Genomic DNA, 21,038 nt, shown 5'->3' on the forward strand with positions numbered 1-21,038 from the left:
TTTATGAATGACCAAATCACACCACAACAATGCCAGTTGTCGGGTGAAGAGAGTGAGAACAGAGAAAATAGGAGCACAGAGAGCCTAAGAATAACAAACAGTATAAAACACAAACTACTGGAGGAAAGACTACGATATGCAGCAGTAGTATACAAACACCCCGGGAGTACAAGAAGGGGAGTAGAAAACAAAATCTTAGTGCATCACAGGAAGTTCCCCAACAGCTTGCACCTATTGCAGAATATCTGATGGTTCAAGATCACCTGATCCAGCCTTAACCATAACATTCATGAAAACATTTTAAGCGAACTGGGAGCTGGTATCACAACAGAGGGCTGAAAGCTCTGTCTCCCATTCCAATTTTATAAACTTGGAACTAAAACTATGCCTGCAGTCTGAGAGAAGTACTTTGTCGCTTGGAAAAATGTTGCTGCACAGATTTACCCTCACCTTACTAAAAAAACATCAGTTTGAACTAGGAAAAGTTGCATTTCCTGCAAAAATGCAGTGTGAATGCCTTGTAGTGGAATCTGAAAACAGCAGAAGAAGGAGAACTATCTGCTGAAAACATTGTGTAGAAGCTGAAATCTTTGCTGAAAACTACTTGATTTGAAAGGGTACAATGAACAGTGTCAATAAAGCAGAGTCCGTGCAAGCAGAGGTGTGCCAGAGGTAGGATTTGAACTTGTACCATCAGGTCTCATGGCAGATGCTCATCTCACTGACCCAAACTAGTTCTCGTCCCAAATCGAAATATGATAGGAGAATAAATATTCAGTGTGCAGAAGAAGCTGAACTGTGCTGTAAAGAGGTGAAATTGAACTGTGTGCTGAAAAGAGGTGAAGAAGCTGAACTTTGTGCTGTAAAGACTCAAAATAGCACAACTTGCTGCTAAAAAGAGGTAAAGAAACCAAAAATTCTGCTGAAAACAGGTGAAGAAGCTGAAATTTGTGCAGAGAAGTAGTTATATCACAAATGCTTTAAGTCACACAAAGCAGATAACAGGCTGACTTCTTCTAAATGAGTCAAACAAGGCAGAAATGATAGAAACACATGAGATCCTGTGTCTTTCATAGTATTTGAATGTGTAAAGAAAGCTGAATTTTGAGCTTAATACAGGTGAAGAAGCTGAAATTTCTGCTAAAAAGAGATGAAGAATACATAAACACATATATAAAAAAATACACACACACGGACATACAAAAACACACACAGAGAGCATGGAGTGTCCTGTGTGTTTCTATGCCAGCCAATCAGTCTAAATCTGCTCAATTTGAATCAATGATATGCTGAATCAATGAACAAAAGAATAAAAACTGGGTCGAACAAACACACACACAAACAGACATACAGACACAGCGCAAAGTGAAAGGGGGCTATTAAGAGTGTGGCCTGTGTGAGTTTATGCCAGTCAGTATTTCCGGCATGGAGGTTTGACAAGAAGCTGAGGTCCATATTAGAAATGCCGTTAAAATCATAAATAACTGCAGAATGTAATAAATTAGCACTATAGATCACTGGTCTGTGATAGTGGAAATGTGGAAAAGTAGAATCGAACTCATGCCATTTGGGCTACAGACCTATTTCATTACCAATCGCACCAATTTCTGCTGAAAAGAGCAAAAGAAACAGAAAATTGTCCTGAAAAGAGCAGAAGAGGCTGAGATTTGTACTGAAAAGAGCTGAAAATTCTGCTGAAAAGAGGGGAACTTTTTGAACTTTCTGCTGAAAAGAGCAGAAGAAACAGAAAATTGTGCTGAAAAGAGCAGAAGAGGCTGAGATTTGTGCTGAAAAGAGGTGGAACAAGCTGAACTTTCTCCTGAAAAGAGGTGAACTTGTTGAATTGTATGCTAAAAAGAGATGAAGATACTGAAAATTCTGCTGAAAAGAGGTGAAGAAGCAGAACTTTGCGCTGAAAAGAGGTGAATCAAGAATTTCTAGGTCCATATTAGAAAAGCTGCAAAAACCATCTAAAAAAAAATGCAGAATTGTAATAAATTAGCACTATAAATCACTGGTCTGTCATAGTGCATGAATTTGTAATGAAAAAAAAAAAGTTGAACAAGGTGGAATCGACCCATGATGTTTGGGCTGCAGACGCATTTCATTACTAATCACGCCACCGGCAATGGTAGCAAATACCTGGAAAACAGAGTAATGACCAGTCAGAATTAGATTGCGGTGAGAGGCAAAAATCGCAGTTTTTGGTGTTACAAACGTCGTGTAAATCAAAAAGTAGGTGGGATAGCGGCGTAATTCTTCTACTGGGTGAATCAGCAGACTTTGGTGAGCTTTCAAGGCGATTTTCAGGGCTCTCTCCATCGCGGAAATATGACAAGAGAAGAAACGACTTCATTTTCAGAGCTAGACTAGTTAAGTGGCAATAAACGTACGGAAGCAACTAGAAAAAGAAAGAAAGAAAGAAAGAATAATAACTATTTCAGTCTTAACCCCCATTTTTTCTATTTTTTCTTCATCTTTTACCTGAAACAAATAATAAATAGATTTTTACTGATCCGCTGATAACATCCAGCTCTATCTGTTCACTAATCCAATCCAATTCAACTTTATTTATAGAGCACTTTAAGAACAACATGGTTGACCAAAGTGCTATCCAATAAAAAACAGAGATAAAAGTTAAAAACCATACATTAACACTAGGTTTACTATCCTGCGCAAATTTACGTAACTTCCCTAAACCCAATACCCCCTAGAATTACTGGCTTTTTTATTTTCTGGTGCAAGTCCCGAGGTGTTAAGCACCCCTGCTGAGATTTTCACAGGTCGTCAGCTTGTTTCTCCTACAGCTTTTGTTGTGCAAACCACTGTGAGATTATTATGCTATCATATGTTACCTGATATCTGTAATCAAAGTAGTTGAATTAGGATACAGCTGTAGGACATATATTATCTTTTAGTTTAGACTGTGTGCTGTGTGAGTAGTCAAGTTCCCATCATACATTTGGGTTAGAAGAATATAATCATTACGTAGTTCATTAGATAAGTGTGCACCACTCTGTATCCTTGATCTGCTGTGAATGTGTTACACTGTTTCTTGACATGTTTTACTGCTGAATCATGAAGAGAATGTTGTGTGCAGAAGACCTTGTGTCTACGTTTAGGAGAGACAGACTACATTCCATACCCCCACCGTCTTTAGAGAATGAAGACAGGGAGCCGAGGTCATAACTTAGGCGCCGTAAGAGAGAAAACATGTGAATGTTTAGGCTTTTACAAATAGGTGGGGGCCACTAGGGGCTATAAAAGGCTGAGTAACCCGTCACCATTTTGAGACATGCTGTGACCCTCTTCAAGCATCTCTCCCGTCCGGACGTTTCTTATGCTCTGATGTGTTGACTTGTATGGAAATAAAGTATTGTTGATTGAGCATATATACACCGAGTATTGTCCCTCCTTCAGCCCAAAGATTAAAACAACTGGGAGTTTTTAACACCACCCATTGTCCTTGAGGCCTGGCACATTTGCATTTGCTCACTCAGAGTTGCTCAGATCCAAGGCAGGCCAAACCTCTGTGTTACAACTTTCAGAAATGCCTGATAGAAATGCTTCAACTTACTCATGAGATTTTGACCACATTTTTTGCGGAAGTCACAACTATACTGAATGCACGACCGTTGTTGCCAGCTGCAAGAAATGCTTGGTAGGGAACAGCTGTTCCCTACCAAGGTTCGTTTCAAAGTTTGAAAGACTTTGAAATAAAACAGACTTGTGTACCCATATATTGTGAATGTCTGTCTTTTGTATGTAGGTTGTAACACAGAGGTTTGGCCTGCCTTGGATCTAAGTAAACAAATGCCAATGTTGCACAAACACACACACACACACACACACACACACACACACACAGCAAATCTGCATTTATTTGTCCCACAAGAGGAAAATCTGCATTGTCATTGCAAAAAAGTGGACAGAGCACAGTATAGAAAGTGCACTATACAAACAATCTGGAAACATAAATATGGACACGTGTATTCAAAAATATTGGTGTATGTATACACACACACACACACACACACACATATCTATCTATCTACGTGTGTGTGTGTGTGTGTGTGTGTATATATATATACATACACACACATACATATATATATATATATATATATATACACATATATTTATATATATATATATATATATACACACACATATATATATACACATATATTTATATATATATATATATATATACACACACATATATATATATATATATATATATATATATATACATACATACATACATAGTTATACACACAGACACATCTATATCATATATACACACACACACACACATATATATGTATATATATATATGTGTGTGTGTGTGTGTATATGATATAGATGTGTCTGTGTGTATAACTAGACTTTATGCATATTATATAAGGTGTGGCTATGTAAATATATAAATATATGTACAACTCTGTGTATATATGTTTATGGACAGGCATGCAGGCAGGTAAGGAAGGAAAGCAGCCTTGCAGGGAAGGAAAAACTTGAATCTCTCATGGTTAGGGGTTGGGTGGAGCTGAAGACCTGTGAAAATCTCAGCGGGGTGCCAAGAGGTGTTAAGGTCGGGGGGAATTTACGCAAATCTGCGCAGGCCAGTAAATCTAGTAGTAGGGACTTGCACCAGGGAAAAAAGGCTCAGTAATTCTAGTGTTAAACAGTCAAAGAAAATTAAATAACAATAAAATAAATACATAAATGGCAAAAAAGATAGAAAATAAATCAGTAACTATGAAATATTAAAAGTAAAAAGTAAAAGTAAAAAAGCATATTAAAAAAGCAAGTAAAAAAGATTAAGAGCAACCAAAAACTGAGTAAAACTGACTCTGGTACTACTTCTAAAAACACATGAATATTCATTTCGCCAGTGGTGGAAATTATTTTTACACTTTTCACTGTTACTGTAGTCTAATTTGACTCTCCCACCATCATCTCTTGCTGATTAAATCTTGGTTGTCTGCTCATTTTCCTAAAGTGGGAAAGCAGATATTCTTCTGGTAGGAAGCAAAATTGTTTTGGATAAATTTGATAAATTATCTCTATGTATTGAAAATTCTCAAGTCTCTTCTTCTTCTTAGCTTAATAACTTAGGTGTTGCTTTTGGCAGGGCCTTGAATTTTGAAACATATCAATAATCTCACTCAGTTGGTATATGTCCACCTACATAATAGCAGCTGGCTACACCCTGTAATGGAAATTTCTTTATTTTATGTATTGATCACATTAGTAATAATTCTAACATCACTTTGTCACCTAGTTATATACATGTCAGATAGCACCACAAATGTGTCTTTATGCTCTATCACACCATACAATGCCCTACTGTGTGTGTGTGTGTAAGTTCATGGGAGATGTTAAACAGATGGTGAAAAACAAAGGCACCTTCTTTATCAGACAGTAGGAAGGAGGGAGGATTCGAGAGGTAAATCTGCAGGTGATGGATAAGTGAAAAACAAAGGTTTCTCTCTCTCGTGAAGGAAAGGTTTCAAGGATAATTTGAGTTGAAGGTATAAAACCACATGATGTGCTGTCAAATGCCTTTTGTCTCTGTGTTTCTGTGTGTGTATAAGATATGAGGGCAGCAGCCATCGTGACACAGCATTTTGGCATCGGACCTGAATGCTCTCTCCACTGCAATGTATGTAATAAACTCCACTTTAAAAAGGCACTCACCAAGTGTTTACAGTTTATTTAAAACTTCCACAACAACCCTTCTACACAGCTAACAATACGACTATTCTTGTTCATTCTCTGGTTCATTCTCCCATGTTAATTAATGTAATTCTATCCTTTCTAGATTACCACTTAAACTTCTCCATAGACTTCACCCAGTGCAAAATATAGATACCTATTACCAGAATACCTTCCATTTAGCATATTGCTCCTGTCCTTCAACCATTTCACTGGATTCCTGTAAAGTATGACATTAATTTTACTCTAAGATCCGACTTCACTGCTACAGTTACCATTTGCTCACATCATGAGCTTTGGAGCCTTCAGCTGAGTGGACACTTGTATTTAGAACTATCTGCTGCACCACATTCACAACATTCATTCTCTCCCTAGCACTAAAACCAGCCTTAAAACATTTTTTTAAACTTGCGTATTCTGATTTGTGCTTAATATTTATAATTTTATGATGTATTCACTTCACAACATGGAAATAACTGTGAATAGAATAGATGTAAATGTAGTTGTTTTACATGTTGTTGTACATGTACCTTAAATAAGGAGTCGACGTGTGTTTGATGCTGCTGGGCAGACTGACCACTGGAAACCCCTGAGCTCTCCTGGTCCACTCTGTGGAGGAATTAGAGTCAGACAAAACACTGTAATCGAAATGCAACTTAAGATGCTGGTGGTCCTCCACATTATACAAAAAACAAACAAACAAGACAAGACAAAAACAAAAACCCCAGCTCCCACTTGTTAATAAGATAGGGTTCCAACCTTATCTGACACTATTTGAACATTAACAATATACAACTAAAGAACAAAAGTTCACTAGCAATATTTATCTTTGTTAAAAATACTTTTAACAAAGAATAGAATAATCATTTTTTGTTATTATAAATATACAACAAAATTATTGTGCTCCACACCAACTGTGCAGGAGTAAAAAAAATAAACACAGACCTCTTGATGAAAGAGAACTGGCTTTGTTGACTGAGGCATTGTGTGTACTTCCAAGAAACTTCCAAGAAACAGGGATTTTGCTCCCTGCTGTGAACAAACTGTTTTTTACAGCCCAGCATGAAGATTGATCATTTCCTGTCAGATGGCCCTAGATTTGTTTAAATACACTTTTTCTTCTTCATACCTCTCCTTGTGTCATCTGTGAATCCAATGAAGATATTACACATATTAAGGAGTCTTTGAACCTTGATTGTCATCCAGGATTTCTGGGTGCAAATGTTTGAATCGACTTATCAGTTGTAACATAGTCTGCACAGCAGGTCCCCTTAATCAAATAAACCTCAGCATTTATGCTCAGAGCTGTACTGCAGTTGTGTGAGAGCACACATTGACTAAGTTTTGATTTTTTTTTATTTTTATTATTATAGTGGGCTAAGTACTAAAATCATCAAAACTTGATCCAATAATTTTCTTATACACTGAATTCCGTAAAGCAGCAGCTTATGTACATATCTTTCTTGTGAAAATGTAAATTTGTCTGTGTTATTGTGTAAATACTTACGCTATTGTGTACTTCACACACATGGAGAAATGCCAAACTGCCTTTCATTGCTCTTGTAACAGTGACAATAAAGAGCTATTCTATTCTATTCTATTTTATTTTGATGACTGTTTTGCAATTCTTTCTTTTCTCTAGAAGTTTACTACCAGAGAAGATCTTGTAAACTTAATTTTCATTATGTGGAAACTGAAAGCAGAAATTCAGATCAGGGTAGGCTTGATAAAGTGACCCTGAATTGGATGAGCAGACAAGTAGAAAAGAATGGATGGATGAATGAAGGGATGGACGTATTTAGTTTATTTGTTGGATAATGAAGCTGTCAGTCTGCCCCAGGGCAGCTGTGGCTACAACTGTAGCTTGCCTCCACCAGTGTGTGTGAATGTGAGAGTGAATGAATAGTGGCATTGTAAAGTGCTTTGGGTGCCTTGAAAAGCTCTATATAAATCCAATCCATTATTATTATTATTATTAACAGATGAGCGACTTTATAAACACTGGGGAACTCTTGAGAACAAACAATCCTGCTTCTTCCCTTTTTGGCTGCTCCTTTGAACTGTCCTCCTGATATATTCATTTGAAATCTTGTCCATTTTGGTCACACTCAGTGAAAATATTAGCATCGTCAACTCTGCCACCTGTCCTTTTGTCAGTGCCACCACATCCAAGCCCTATAACATGGTCTCACTACAATCTTGTAAACCTTCCCTTTCACTCTTCCTACGATCCTTCTGTCACAAATCACTCTTGACATTTATAATCACCCCCTCTACCAGGGCTGGACTGGGACAAAAAATCGGCCCGGGCATTTTGACTAGAGACCGGCCCCCCAGGTATTATAGGAAAAACCATCAAGCCTTTGAATGAAAACAAACGCTGTTGTGACAGTGATGTACACTGTCTTGTTGGTATATGTATGATTTCTATACATTTTACATCAGATAAAAACTTTGGTTGTAAGATTCAGGAAATTATTTATTAAAAGCAAGACATTTTAAATGAGAATAAGAAAGAAAAATATTTTTTTTTGTGCCCCCCTTTTCCCTGTTAATGCCCTACCTGGCCCCCCTGGCGAAACTTGCTAGACCCGCCCCTGCACAGTTACCAGCTGTCAGCTACGTAGAAAAGGATCCTGGTGTTATTTGTCTCTCAGAAACAGTTCATAACGTCCCTTCAACTCATTCATGTCATCTAAAAGGTAAACCTGTTTCTCCATCACCTGTTCAGCTCTGATCATTCAGTAAGGACATCTCCTGGTTTCATCTGCATGTTTCCCTCTCACCACATATCCAAACCGACATCATGACCAGCAGCTTTTACAGCTGTGGCTCCAGCAAACATCAGCTGATACTAGAAATTAATATTAAATAAATTCTAACAACAGCTGATCAAGCTTAAACGTGCTGCTGTTGTTTAGCGCGACATGCGCTGGTTTCCTCTTTCTGGCGCAAAGTGGGCGATAAACAAACAAGAGAGAAAAGCCAATCAGCTGATCATTGATCAGTTTCATGACTGAAGTAGCAACAGGTGAGGGAGGGGAGAGAATGAGAGGAGAAGAGGCAGCTGACAGGGTAAAGACGCAGAATAACTCCAGCTTTGTGTCTTTTTCCATTCTAGCTGAAGTACGGGACAAACTGTGTTCCTTTTCAGCTCAATATGAAACGCGTAATATTTTCTCTGAATCAAGGGTGTAGATTTGGCAAGGAAGGAAGGGACATGTCCCCACCAATATCCAGCGGTTATTGAATTGTCCCTACCAATAATTTGATCTCTTCGAGTAAAGAAAAACAAACCCGATAGAAAGAAAAAAAAAAACGATCTGTCAACGTCTCATTCACCTAGCAGTGCAGAAAGAGTTAAATTACGTTCTCTACTGGAGTCCTACCTCATGTGACAAATATGACCAATGTGATTGGCTGTGCCTTTCAGGGAGCTCTGTTTAGCAGCGGCAAGCCTGCGCTGCGAGGACCTGCAAGGAGGAGAGGAGGATGGCAGCAAAAAGGAAGAACTTGGATATAACAAAGTATTTTTCAAAGAAACCTGTAAATCAGTTAAAGTCAAGTTCACTCATAAAATGTGTCCGTCATAATAACGTTACAGGCTATGCTAGGCTATACATGCCAAACCTCCTGATTTTTCCGGGAGAATCCCGAAGTTCAGTGCCCCTCCCAAAAATCTCCCAGAGCCACCATTCTCACGAATTTCTCCCGTTTTCCCACCCGGAAAACAAAATTGAAAAACCATATCCCAGATTGGCCTAGCCAATTCCTATGGAGTTAAATCAGGGCCATAATGTTTGTGTAGTTAAAAGAAAAATTTGAAATCGAAAATATGTAAACTGAAAGCAAAAGTCACATTTTTAGAGTGAACTTTGAAAAAGAAAGAGTTGGATTTAAAATCAAATCAAACGTTTTGAATATTTGTATTAACTGAAAACCCAATGGTTCTTTTATCTATAATTTCTCTGAGTAAACTTTATTTAAAAATTTTCAGTAATCTTTTTTTCATTATTATTATTTTTAAGAAATCTATTCAGTCTCAGATTACATTTTTTCAGATTCAGATCTTTTAAATTAATGTACAAAAAAAAATTCTTCAGGTTCGGATTTTTCTCTCAGCTTCAATTTTTTTTTTCACTTTCAGATCTCTATTTTTCAGTTACAGACTTTTGGTCCTGTTTTGGCTTGGTGGGCGTGGCTACACAGAGAGGGGCGGGGAATCATGAGTGACAGCAGATCGCTGCAGGCTCAAGATGGTCCATTTTTCATGTTGCCTTCAGGAAACCTGGGAATGAACATAATTTATCAAACACCTCCTGCACTGTATTATTTGATAATGTTTAGAAAACATGTCATGCATAACTGCTAAAACTCAGTTACTAAAGCTCTTTCAAGCAGTAATGTGTACAAATTACGCCGTAACTGATCAATTATGAGACGTTTTCCCAGCCACTACGTGAGAAGTGGTCATTTCCCATGCTCTCAAAGTAGCGCGCATTGTATCGGGTGGGGGCTCCTGTTAACTTGTCCCTCAGTGAACGATGGCGTCGTCTTCCAATAACACTGCTGGCGCGAACAATCAGGTGAGTGTTTAAGTTTGGAACAATTACACTGCAGTCTGTGAATACTACGAATTTAAGAAGTGGCTATTGTTACGGTTAATTTTTCGGCTATTCTGTTTTTTTATTTTATAACGTTTTTTGCTGAAATGCTAGCTCAACAGAAACGCCTATCTAACGGTATCTAACTGCATGAGTGGGCTGAGCAGCTCCTTTAGTCAGAGACTGAAACACCCTCGGTGCAGGAAGGAGCGCTTTCGCAGATCATTCATCCCAACATCCCTATAACTCCTCAATCACGATGTCATAAGTCACTGGACACTGTGAACATCCACGGTCATCACTTCATGCATAATGGACCTTCCATGTGTATGGACATGTGCAGGTATATATGTATGTATATGTATACATATGTATATTTAGTGTGTACATGTGTGTGTGTACATGTCTATAAATAGGAATAGTAGTGGTACAATAGCTATATCAAGCGATATAGTTTATGTCTTCCACATTTCCAACAATATCCATAATCACATACTGTGTATGCTACCATTGTATATAGTGTATTATACTGTGTGTGCTACCATTGTATATAGTGTATTATCTTACTTTTTTCATTGAATGTACTTATTTGTATTTTTGTATTTCCTTCAGATATCTGTACCTGAGCTGAGGTGACGCAAAATTTTCCCGTCGTGGGATCAATAAAGTCTTATCTTGTCTTATCTTATCTTATCTTAACCAGATTCTTACTCTGGATGGCATTACCTTGGCCTCCAGTAACACTGTGAGGAACCTTGGAGTCATTTTTGACCAGGACATGTCCTTCAACGCACATAGCGCAACATCTCTAAAGATAGAAATATCCTGTCTCAGAGTGAAGCTGAAAAACTAGTTCACTCATTTATTATTTCCAGGCTGGACTACTGTAATTCATTATTATCAGGATGTCCTAAAAACTCGCTGAAAAGCCTTCAGCTAATCCAAAATGCTGCAGCAAGAGTACTGACAAGGACTAGAAAGAGAGAGCACATATCGCCCCTCCCTGAGCCTGGTTCTGCCGGAGGTTTCTTCCCGTTAAAAGGGAGTTTTTCCTTCCCACTGTCGCCAAAGTGCTTGCTCATAGGGGGTCATATGATTGTTGGGTTTTTCTCTGTACCTATGAAGCGCCTTGAGGCAACTTTTTTTGTGATTTGGCGCTATATAAATAGCCACCACCAAACAACTGAGTTATTTTTACACATCGGCCAGCATCTGGCCAATCCACCACCTTCCACTGTTTATACCGTTCCAAAAAAAAAAAAGAAAGAAAGAAAAGAAAAAAAAAACATCGGCCCATAAAAACGAAAAATCACCATGAGCCCACCCGGGCAAATGGTATGCCCGATGGCCAGTCTAGTAGTGATGGGATTTCCAACTCTTTTTAGAGAACCGGCTCTTTCGGCTCGACTCACTAAAAAGAGCCCGCTCTTTCGGCTCCGAACCGGCTCTTCAGGTTGTTTTGTTGCTTTAATTAATTTATTATTAACAATAATATAAAATTATGCACAAAAGGAATTACTAATGTAAGAAAAAGTGGTTTATTTATATATGTTTATATATAAATATATGCGGTGGCCCCTAGAGACAAAGCACTTACAAACTCCAAAAAGCACGTACAAACTCCAAAACACATTTCTAGAGTTAACTGAACTTCCAAAACAGAGCTACCTAGATCACTTAAATTACACAATTGAAAGCATATGTGTATTGTTTGTGTATTTATACGCAAGCACTCATATATATTCAAATAATTTAAAAAAAAATGTTCATTTACCTGTTACTACCAAACACCAAATCCGGTCGTTGGTACTTGCTGGCTTGTCTAGCCACTAGGTAACAAAAGCTCCACACTGCACCGAGCATCCTGGAGCACTTCTGTTTGGTTTTGTACGTGCTTTGGAGTTTTTACGTGTTTCGGAGTTTTCACGTGTTTTGGAGTTTGTACATGCTTCAGAGTTCGTACGTGTTTTGAAGTTTGTACGTGCTTTGTCTCTAGGGACCACCGTAAATATACTTTTATTTATTCACTCCACATAAAATGTAATAAATAAATCATATAATACAAAAACCAACTAGTCACAGTTCAACTTTTAACTATTTAAATTTTCCGCTTTTTCCTTTTAAACAAATTTAAAGTGAAACAACACAAAACACTGCAAACCACAACACAATTAAATATAAATTAAAATATGAAAACAAAAAGAAGATGCATATTCTCTGTCATATGGGCCTGCATGAATAAACTTTCTGAATCCTTTATCATCCGCAACTGAAAATAGTTGTGGATGATTACTAGACCTTTCTAATGTGACGTTGTTGTCCCTGACTCTCTTTCTGTCTTTCCCTCCTGCTCTGTTCCTGTGCTCCTGCAAGTGTAACTACCGCCCCTCCCCCCTCTGCCCAGCGCAAAGCACAAGGCTCGCGTGAAGCGGAAAAAAAGTGCGAGAGAGAGAGAGAGAGAGAGAGAGAGGGTGAGAGAAAAAAAAAAAAACCACGGCTCGCGATAAGGAGCCGGCTCACCTCGTTCACGTCAAAGATTCGGCTCTAAGAGCCATTTCGTTCGCGAACGACACATCACTACAGTCTAGCTATGCCCTCCACCCTGAAGTGCACTGGCCATTCCTTTGGATGGTTGATCCCAGGTTTGTAAACTTATTTATCTTTACTATAATTATTTTTTGCAGCTTATCCCTGTCATCCATACACAGCTATTCTGTCTTGGTTCTAAATTTGAGTCTTCTTCTCTCCAGCTCATACCTCACCCTCTCCAGACTGTATTCCACTTCCACCTGTACACTGCAGATTACAGTCTCATATAAGAACAACTGTCTCTCTGTTATTACACATTCCACTGTTTCCAGAAACCTCCATAAAGACAAACGTCTCATCAAAGCAGTGGTCACGTGGAGTCACGCTCAAAAAACTGTTTGTCCTCCTCCATCCAGCAACACCTGAAACAGCTTAGTTGAAGTTCCTACTGTGGGATTAAAGAAATTAATTTACGGCTACAATATAATCTACAGTATTAACATTGCATTAACAATATATCATATAGCTTTAGGACGGCATTAAGATGCTTAAACATACTGGCACCACATTAACCTTTTTTACAGGTGCAGTTATAACCATTTTATACACACATTGCAGTTCTGTGCTTATTAATGAGTTGAAGCTCAGTCAATTAATTAAAGGTTATAAGCTTTGTCTGGCGCTATGTCCAGGCAATCTATTGTGTAAGTGACTTGGAGCTGTAGAAGGTAAAACTGCATACACGCTTACAAAACACATATAGTGCATATCATCAAGAAACAGGCCTGAGCAAAGGCCTGAATGTATTCAGCAACATGTTGCACTTGAGTTTGCTTGGTAACAGGTGACAGAAGAAGATAAGTCCATGGGGACCTCAAAGGCCGGAGATCATCGCCTTATTCGGAAGGAGATGCAGAAAGGGGAACTTCTGTGCCTGCATTCAGCTCTTAAAATTAATCATTGTCTGTAAAACATACAAATAATGTTCTTAAGATGCATATTATGTGCTTATAAACGCAAGAGGGGGCGTTAAACCCCGATGTTATAAAAACAATCTGAAGTGTATTTTTGGGCGGAGATCCATGCTGATTGTGTGCAGTATTCATCTCCCCGCGCGTGTGTTCAAATAAAATCATTGTTTGACCCAACCCTTCTGGACTATTCTTGTTTTGTACTCTTCCTTAATATTTGAACACTACCTACACTGTGTTTGAAGCAAAGCACAAAGGAGACACCTGCTGGAGCAGCTGGAGTCCTACAGACACTCAGCCTCTTCACTACAGAAACACCTCCTACAACCTCCACCCTTTACACTTTGACTGCTGTGTTTGTGGAAACACTCCAACACACACCACTTCACATATGAACACATAAAAGAGCTGAGCTGACATTAAACATGATGGAGGATTTATTCACAAACACTGAGTCACAACAATTTTTACATTCACATTACCTCTCTGCAGGAGACCGAGGTCTGATTTAAATTCAGTGATTTTATTTGATCTGTGTTTATGTACAGGGCAATGCTTTGTTTCTATTCTAACATGTTTTGTCTCAAGGATTTTATGTAGTGTCAATAGTTGTGATGTGTTTTCTGACCAAACAAAGCCCCTCCACAGCATTTCAAAGATTTTGTATTCACTACTTTGCAGGAAACCAAATCAGACATTTTTCAATCAGTTACTTTTTGTTTTAGTTCATGTTACAAAAAAATAAATAAATGTTTTTACATGTTTCAATTCCTGTTTGCTGAAGTGGATTTTCAGCTGTTTAGAAGCCAAAGGCTTTTTTTCAAGAGACAGTTTAAATGGGATTGAGGGAATGACGTGTTTGCGAGGCAGTTTATATCCAACAGCATTAAACAGTTAAAACAAAGAGCTCACCTCTCTGCAGCAGACACAGGCTGGACTTTAAAATCAATCCAGCGATCATTAGACCAGTCACTCCTTAAGGACACAGAGCTGGGTGGAGGTCCAGGTGGGTTCCTGTGAATAATGATGGAGCAGTGATGTGAGTGCTGAGCTGTGACATGGAGAAGAGTCATGGACAGTTAGAGATGGTCATCTCACCTCTGAGCTTTGGTCTGGCTCTCATGTTCCCCACACAGAGTGCTTTTAGAGGGAGGGACTCCCTCCTCTCTGTCCTCACACTGATCCATGCTGCTCAATTCACATCAGCTCACACACACTTTCTACCTTCACCTGCAGAGGAAACACAAATCATTCAAGTGCACATCAACTGAAAACCTCCTTTCCATCATGTGTGCTGTCCAAATATCAGCTGCTTCTTTCCTGCTTCATCTCAGTGTCAGCTGAATGCAGTCAGACAGCAGTGTGAGGCAGAGGAAGCTGCCATCAGCTGCTCTACTATCAGTCCAGATGGAGCCATGAAGCACACACGATGCATTCACTGACACACACTCTATGTTACCCTGAAAGTGGAGAAGGAGGTCTCTGCTGTTTTTCTGCTTACACAGCTATCTTTACTATCAGCTGTAATAGTGAAGCTTCCCCCTTGTCTCTTTTGACCATTTCTTGCCTTCTTTCCATTCTGAATTCCAGTGGACACAGGGTAATTTCACTTTAAATTAATTAAATTTGTCATTGGACTTCTTACAAACCAATAGGTTCAGGAAGCAGACACATTTTGACTTCACAAGATGTGTCTGCTTCTCTGAGCTTTAACTCATTAGTATCAGTGTTCAATTTCAGCAGTCAGAGAAAGCTCACACAGTAGAAGCAGATATATTTAAACATCATCTTATCTGAGTAACAAGAAGCAGTACTTGTGGTCATCAAACTGACTTAACATTTAACTCTTTTTAGGTTTTTTTAGGATTATGAAGGTGGGTCACTTTTACTGGGGTACCATCACCATGGCAATGTGTGTTGCTGACATTGAATAATCAGGACTCGACCTTAATCAGAGTCAGAGCATGTGACTGTCATTCTAACACTGTAGTTACTAGTAGTAGCTTGCTTTATTTCACTGAATGTTCCTTCAAAGCTCATTTCAACCTGTTGAAGTCATGAATGAAAGCACAGACTGAGAGTGGATCACATGATGTTTAAGGTGTGTCATGTGACATGTTCAGTATTGTCACACATGTCTAGATTGTCCCTGATATCATAACTGCTCAAACACTGATGATTATATTTGAAGAATTATTACTGATGGCAGCAAAGTTTGAATGGAGCTCTCTGTCTGTGCTGATTTGTCGCCCTCTGGAGGTCAAAGCACAAACTGCATGATGTCACTGCAACCACCACAGTGACAGGAAGTGTTTTTAAATGACTGAAACACTGAAATGATGCTAACGGCTGTCGTTAGGCTCACTGATAGCAGTGCTGATGTGTTCATGTCAAACACTGGCTCAGGTCAGACTCCTTCATCCTTCTCCAGCGTGAGGCCGCCCTCAGACCCACAGGAGCTCTGACCTTTGACCCCCTGTACACAGTTAGCTTCATCAGCAGCTCATTTTTGGCATTCTCTACACGAGCCAATCACAGCTGGAAGTTTCCTGGATGTAGTCTGGATGAGCAGCACTATGTTAGACAGACACAACATTTAAATGTCAGGAGCCTCTTGCATGAGAGCTGTGATGTCCTAAAACAAACAAACCTAAAACAAGTCCAGCTGCCTTTAAAGCATGACTAGCATGACCTGAATGACTGAGAGGCTCCAGTTTCAGCTTCTCTGTGAAGTCTGTGACCTCTGACCTCTGAAGCATTCAAGCATGAAAGGCTCCTAACTCAAGGATGAACCAGAGTGATGCTCATCTTTGTACACTTGCATTGAGTTCGCTCTCGCTATTTCATGAATGATGAACACTTCGGAGGTTAACTTGGGCATGTTGTTTGTGTCAGAGGGTAAATTAGTCAAAACTGGTGTAAATTCAGTCTTCACTAAAAAGGATTTCAACTCACAGAGTCAATACAGACAAACTGATGGTCAGCGCTGTTACATATTAAAACTGTTCACTGGGTAACGTGGAGCAAAACATTCCACCTTAAATGCTGCAGATAGCTGCTGTTTATATCTTACAGAGGAACGTTTAAAGTTACTTGAGTACTTCATGAGTGCTGACATGAGAGCTGAGCTCAATGTCAGTATTTGTGCTCCTCTTTTCTCTCTGTGGCATCAAAAATTCTCTCTCTGTTTGTACATCACTTATTCTCATATAATAATACTGTTAAATGGCTTTCATTGAAAATATGAATTCAAATGGAACTAAAATGACATCATGAGGGAATTTTTACCATTCTGTCCATCAAAAACACAATAAGGAGAAAGTGTGAGTTTAAACTTTTAAAAAACATCTGTGTGAAAAGTTAAATTCAAACCTGCTGCTGCTCTGATTATGTTTGGCCTCGTTGGTCCAGCTGTGAGTCCGTTACTGTGAACTATGGAGTGGCAGATTTCTGCTGTTTGTGGTGAAGATGATCATGAGACACTGAGTTGAGAAAAGACAAGTGAAACTAAAGTCCAGGCTCCATTTCTGCTTTTGTTTCATCCAAACTTCCTCATATAAACACATCCCTTCCTGCTTAGAAACATGTAGAAATGTTTGTTGGTGTCATGGTCCTGGGTCGTTGACCCAGTGTTTTGTGTTTCATTTTGGTGTCAGCTTATGTTTTGTGTTAATTCTTATTTTGTATTAGTGCTTAGGGTTTGGTTCTTGTGTTTAGTGCTTTAGTGTTCTCCCTCCTGTGCTCTGTTCGTGTCCCTGAGTTTGTCTTTGTGAATTTCCTGTTTTACTTTGAAGGTGTGTGTCTGTTATCACTGTGTCAGCTTGTGTCTTCCTTTCATCTTGTGAATTAGGATCAGCTTTGCTCCCCTTCTGTGTGCCATTAACTGATTACCTTGTGTGTGTCTATGTAGTGGGTGTCAGTCTGTGCTCCTTGAGGGTTCGTCTGTCTTTCTCAGCATTGTGCTGCTGCTGCATTCTTCGTGTCATCTCTGTGTATCTCCTGCTGGTCTTGTTTTCAGGTTTGTTATTTTTTCCCAGTTTAGGTTTATGTTCAGTTCTGCCCTCACCTTGGTTATTGTTCACTGTAAATAAACCTCACTCGCATCTCCACTGCTGTCTGCAACTTGGGTCCTCATTCACTCCACCACACGACTGCTGCCCCCAGCCATGACAGTTGGAGGTTTTCTGTCCTGTTACTAAGTGCAGCATTAAAATTATGTTTCTATTGTAGTTTCTATTGTAGTGACACTCTAAACTGGTTCCACTGCAGATCACAGAAACACTCAGTGTGTTAGTGGAAGTTGTTTTTAGCTGAGCTGTGTCCTTAATCCAATCTGAAGCGAACAGTTTGCTGCAGAGCAGGAAGGCTCATCATGACAAACTCATGTTTACACTTTATCAGCTCCATGTTTCTTTTTCTACTTCTTTTAACTGGAAACTTTGACTTCCTGTCTCACTGCAGTGAATAACTGCTCTTCTTTAATGATTTGTTTGGAGCTGGTTTTACAGATTCATTTAGATATAATCAGTTCAAACTTGTTTCTATGACATTCATCATTATTCTCTAAATATTCCACTGACAGCAGCAATAAATAATAAATCAAAGGCTTCCCAGTCTGTGGGCCCACTGTGGGTCCTGAATGATTTCCATGAAAAACCTTTAAAGAGTCTGATAGAAGTTCTACAAGTGAGTCCTCTTGTTCTCACAAGGCTGAGCTCCTCACTGAACTTTTACTATCACTTACTATTATTACTTGATACATAATAATGGTTCAGTGGTAGTCGATGGTAACATTTTAGGAGGTCCATGAGAGCAACAACACTATAAAAACAACAATCTGCTGATCTCAGAAGTTCAAAAGTATCCGTATCAAAAAACTTCCACCGACAAAAACAAAAGATTGTCAGTCCAACAGACTTCACCCAGTAGTTGCTCTGATATATAATTTTTAATGATGTTTCAGTTCAGATGTTTCAGTTTCCGACTTGTCACAAGCCAACAGAGTATGCATGGGATCAGGTGATCATGTGATCAGTCGAGTGACAGCGGCTCTACAAAGGGACGACTCCAGCCTCCAGACTTCATTTGGCAGGAACTCAGCTGATAAATATCAAATAAGAGCTCCTTCATGTGTTTGTTATTGTCACATGACACACTGTGTCACAGACTGGAGACAAAGTGAACTCACAGCAGCAATAATATCATTTATTTATAATTATTTATGATTTTAAACCAGCTGACTGGGAGCACACTGAGGCAACCTACAGGACGAGTGGGGAACAGCTGTGGACACGTGGAGACTTAAAGCCTCACAGGTGGAAGCTTCAGTGGTTTCTACAAAAGCAGCTGATTTGAGTTTGTGTCTCTAACAGCTGCTTTCTTTCCTCCACCCTGGCTCACTGAGCAGTGATGATGTCATATTTTGAATAATTGCAAATCTAAAGGGCACAAACAGTGAAGCTGTGAACTCTCTCTGCAGTGACTCCATCATCTAAAGACACTGTGGATGTGACACAGAGAGGAAATTTTTCTTCCTGTTCTTTCTCTCGCTTCACTTTCCTGTTAAACTTTGGAAGCACAAATCAAAGACAGTCAGAGGAACTCAGCCACACCAGCTGCTGCTCCACAGGTGCACCCTACAGGTGGAGAGCACCACCCACGTGTCTTTAGGAGAACCAGAGTCACAAAGTAACAGAGTGAAGAGCAGCAGATGAAGCACAGAGGACACAAAAAGGAAGGAAACAAGGAAACAAGGTCCATCTGTGTCCTTTCAAACAAACAAGCATCAACGTCCAGGACTGAAACATGACTCCACTGAGAAACTGAGCGCTCCACCATCTGCTCCAAATACACTCACTCCAAACAGGCCATCTTTGATATCCAGTCTATGCTCTGGGCTCTTGCAGCCTCTCCTTCAAAGCTCTGAGGCTTTCTGTCTGCGCGACTCCCTGCTTCTTCAAACCTGTCCACAAGTTTGGACCACAGTTCAGTCACTAGTCTGGGAAATTCTTGTTGTGGCCAAGTGCCACAGTTTCATCATCACTTTTTAAAGAGGGAACTTCATCTGACACATTTTCACAGCTCTGAAGTGGAAATTATGCTTTGAAGGAAACACAGGATGGATTTGAATCCACAAAAGAAACAGCAGCAGACTGAGGAACTTGTTAGAGGAAGAAGAAGGTGGAAGCTGCCCTGCAGAAGCTGCTGTGCTGCTAATAGTGAGAAGGTTTCTGTTTCTCTGTGTTTGATGAGCTCTGACTTCTGTAAATATGTAGACTGTATGTATGAAGAGGCAGATGGAGCCTGTGTCTCACTCATGTAGTGACTGTTGTTGTTAAACAGACACCATGACAGAGATCATTAAGGTCTCCTGATGTTAGAAATGAGACAAAGGCAGGAGGTGTGTGGACTGTGTAGAAGCATGTGTGTGTTACTGTTTGAAGTCTGTACATGAATCCAGTCATGTTTAGTTCAATATAGTGATGTGCTGATCTTTACCATGTTGTTCTGTTGTTCTGATCCCTCTGGATTCAAATGATGAACAGATCAGTCCTGTGTTTACTGCCATGGAGCTGACACGTGTCACACAACTCTGAGTACTCTTGTTCTCCACTCGCTGCTTTGAAGCAGCTAGTTTGGAGCTACAGGCTGGATGCATTTTCATCCAAACAACAGAGACGACCAAACGATACAGAAGCTTTGAAACTGGCGTCGCTCGTCCTGAAGCACGGCTGTTCAAAACGCCGCCGTCATGCGCTCGTTTGAACCTTTGAGCGCTGTCGCTGCTTCACGGTGGCGCGTTTCATTGGTTTGACAGCTTTGACTCATTGCTGCTGAACTATCCATATGTACCCCTCGCTAAAGTCATTCGTTTTGATGACTCGATAATTCAGAGTTCATGATGTATTTAAATGTTCAAAAATGCACTTTAATGGTTCAAATACAGAGAGAAACAATTTAAAATGTGTTCAAATATTTAAAGTTATCCACAGTATTTCTGAGTTTGCACCATTACTCCTGATTCATGCACTGTAATCCCTAACAGTTGTTCTAGCTCATAACTAATAAGCTCATAACACTCAAATGTCGTTTTGTAGTTGAGCAAACTATAAAGTATTGAGCTCTGTTGGCTTTTATGCAACTTTAATTGAATAGGGCTCAATATTTTTTAGCTAATTTGTTTGGAACGCTCAAAAAGTTTAAGAAGCATATG

General features: G+C 39.4%; 1 protein-coding gene and 1 pseudogene across 1 annotated transcript in view; one reads left to right on the forward strand and one right to left on the reverse strand.

Moving 5' to 3' along the window:
* Positions 1–21,038, forward strand: part of LOC134622834 (uncharacterized) — an 822,926-nt gene that overhangs the window by 334,798 nt on the left and 467,090 nt on the right. The gene's annotated exons all lie outside the window — the stretch shown is intronic.
* The window catches only part of LOC135932535 (protein NLRC3-like), a 47,128-nt pseudogene that overhangs the window by 16,204 nt on the left and 9,886 nt on the right, over positions 1–21,038 (reverse strand).

Source organism: Pelmatolapia mariae, linkage group LG3_W (genome assembly GCF_036321145.2).
Source record: "Pelmatolapia mariae isolate MD_Pm_ZW linkage group LG3_W, Pm_UMD_F_2, whole genome shotgun sequence".
NCBI lineage: Eukaryota > Metazoa > Chordata > Actinopteri > Cichliformes > Cichlidae > Pelmatolapia > Pelmatolapia mariae.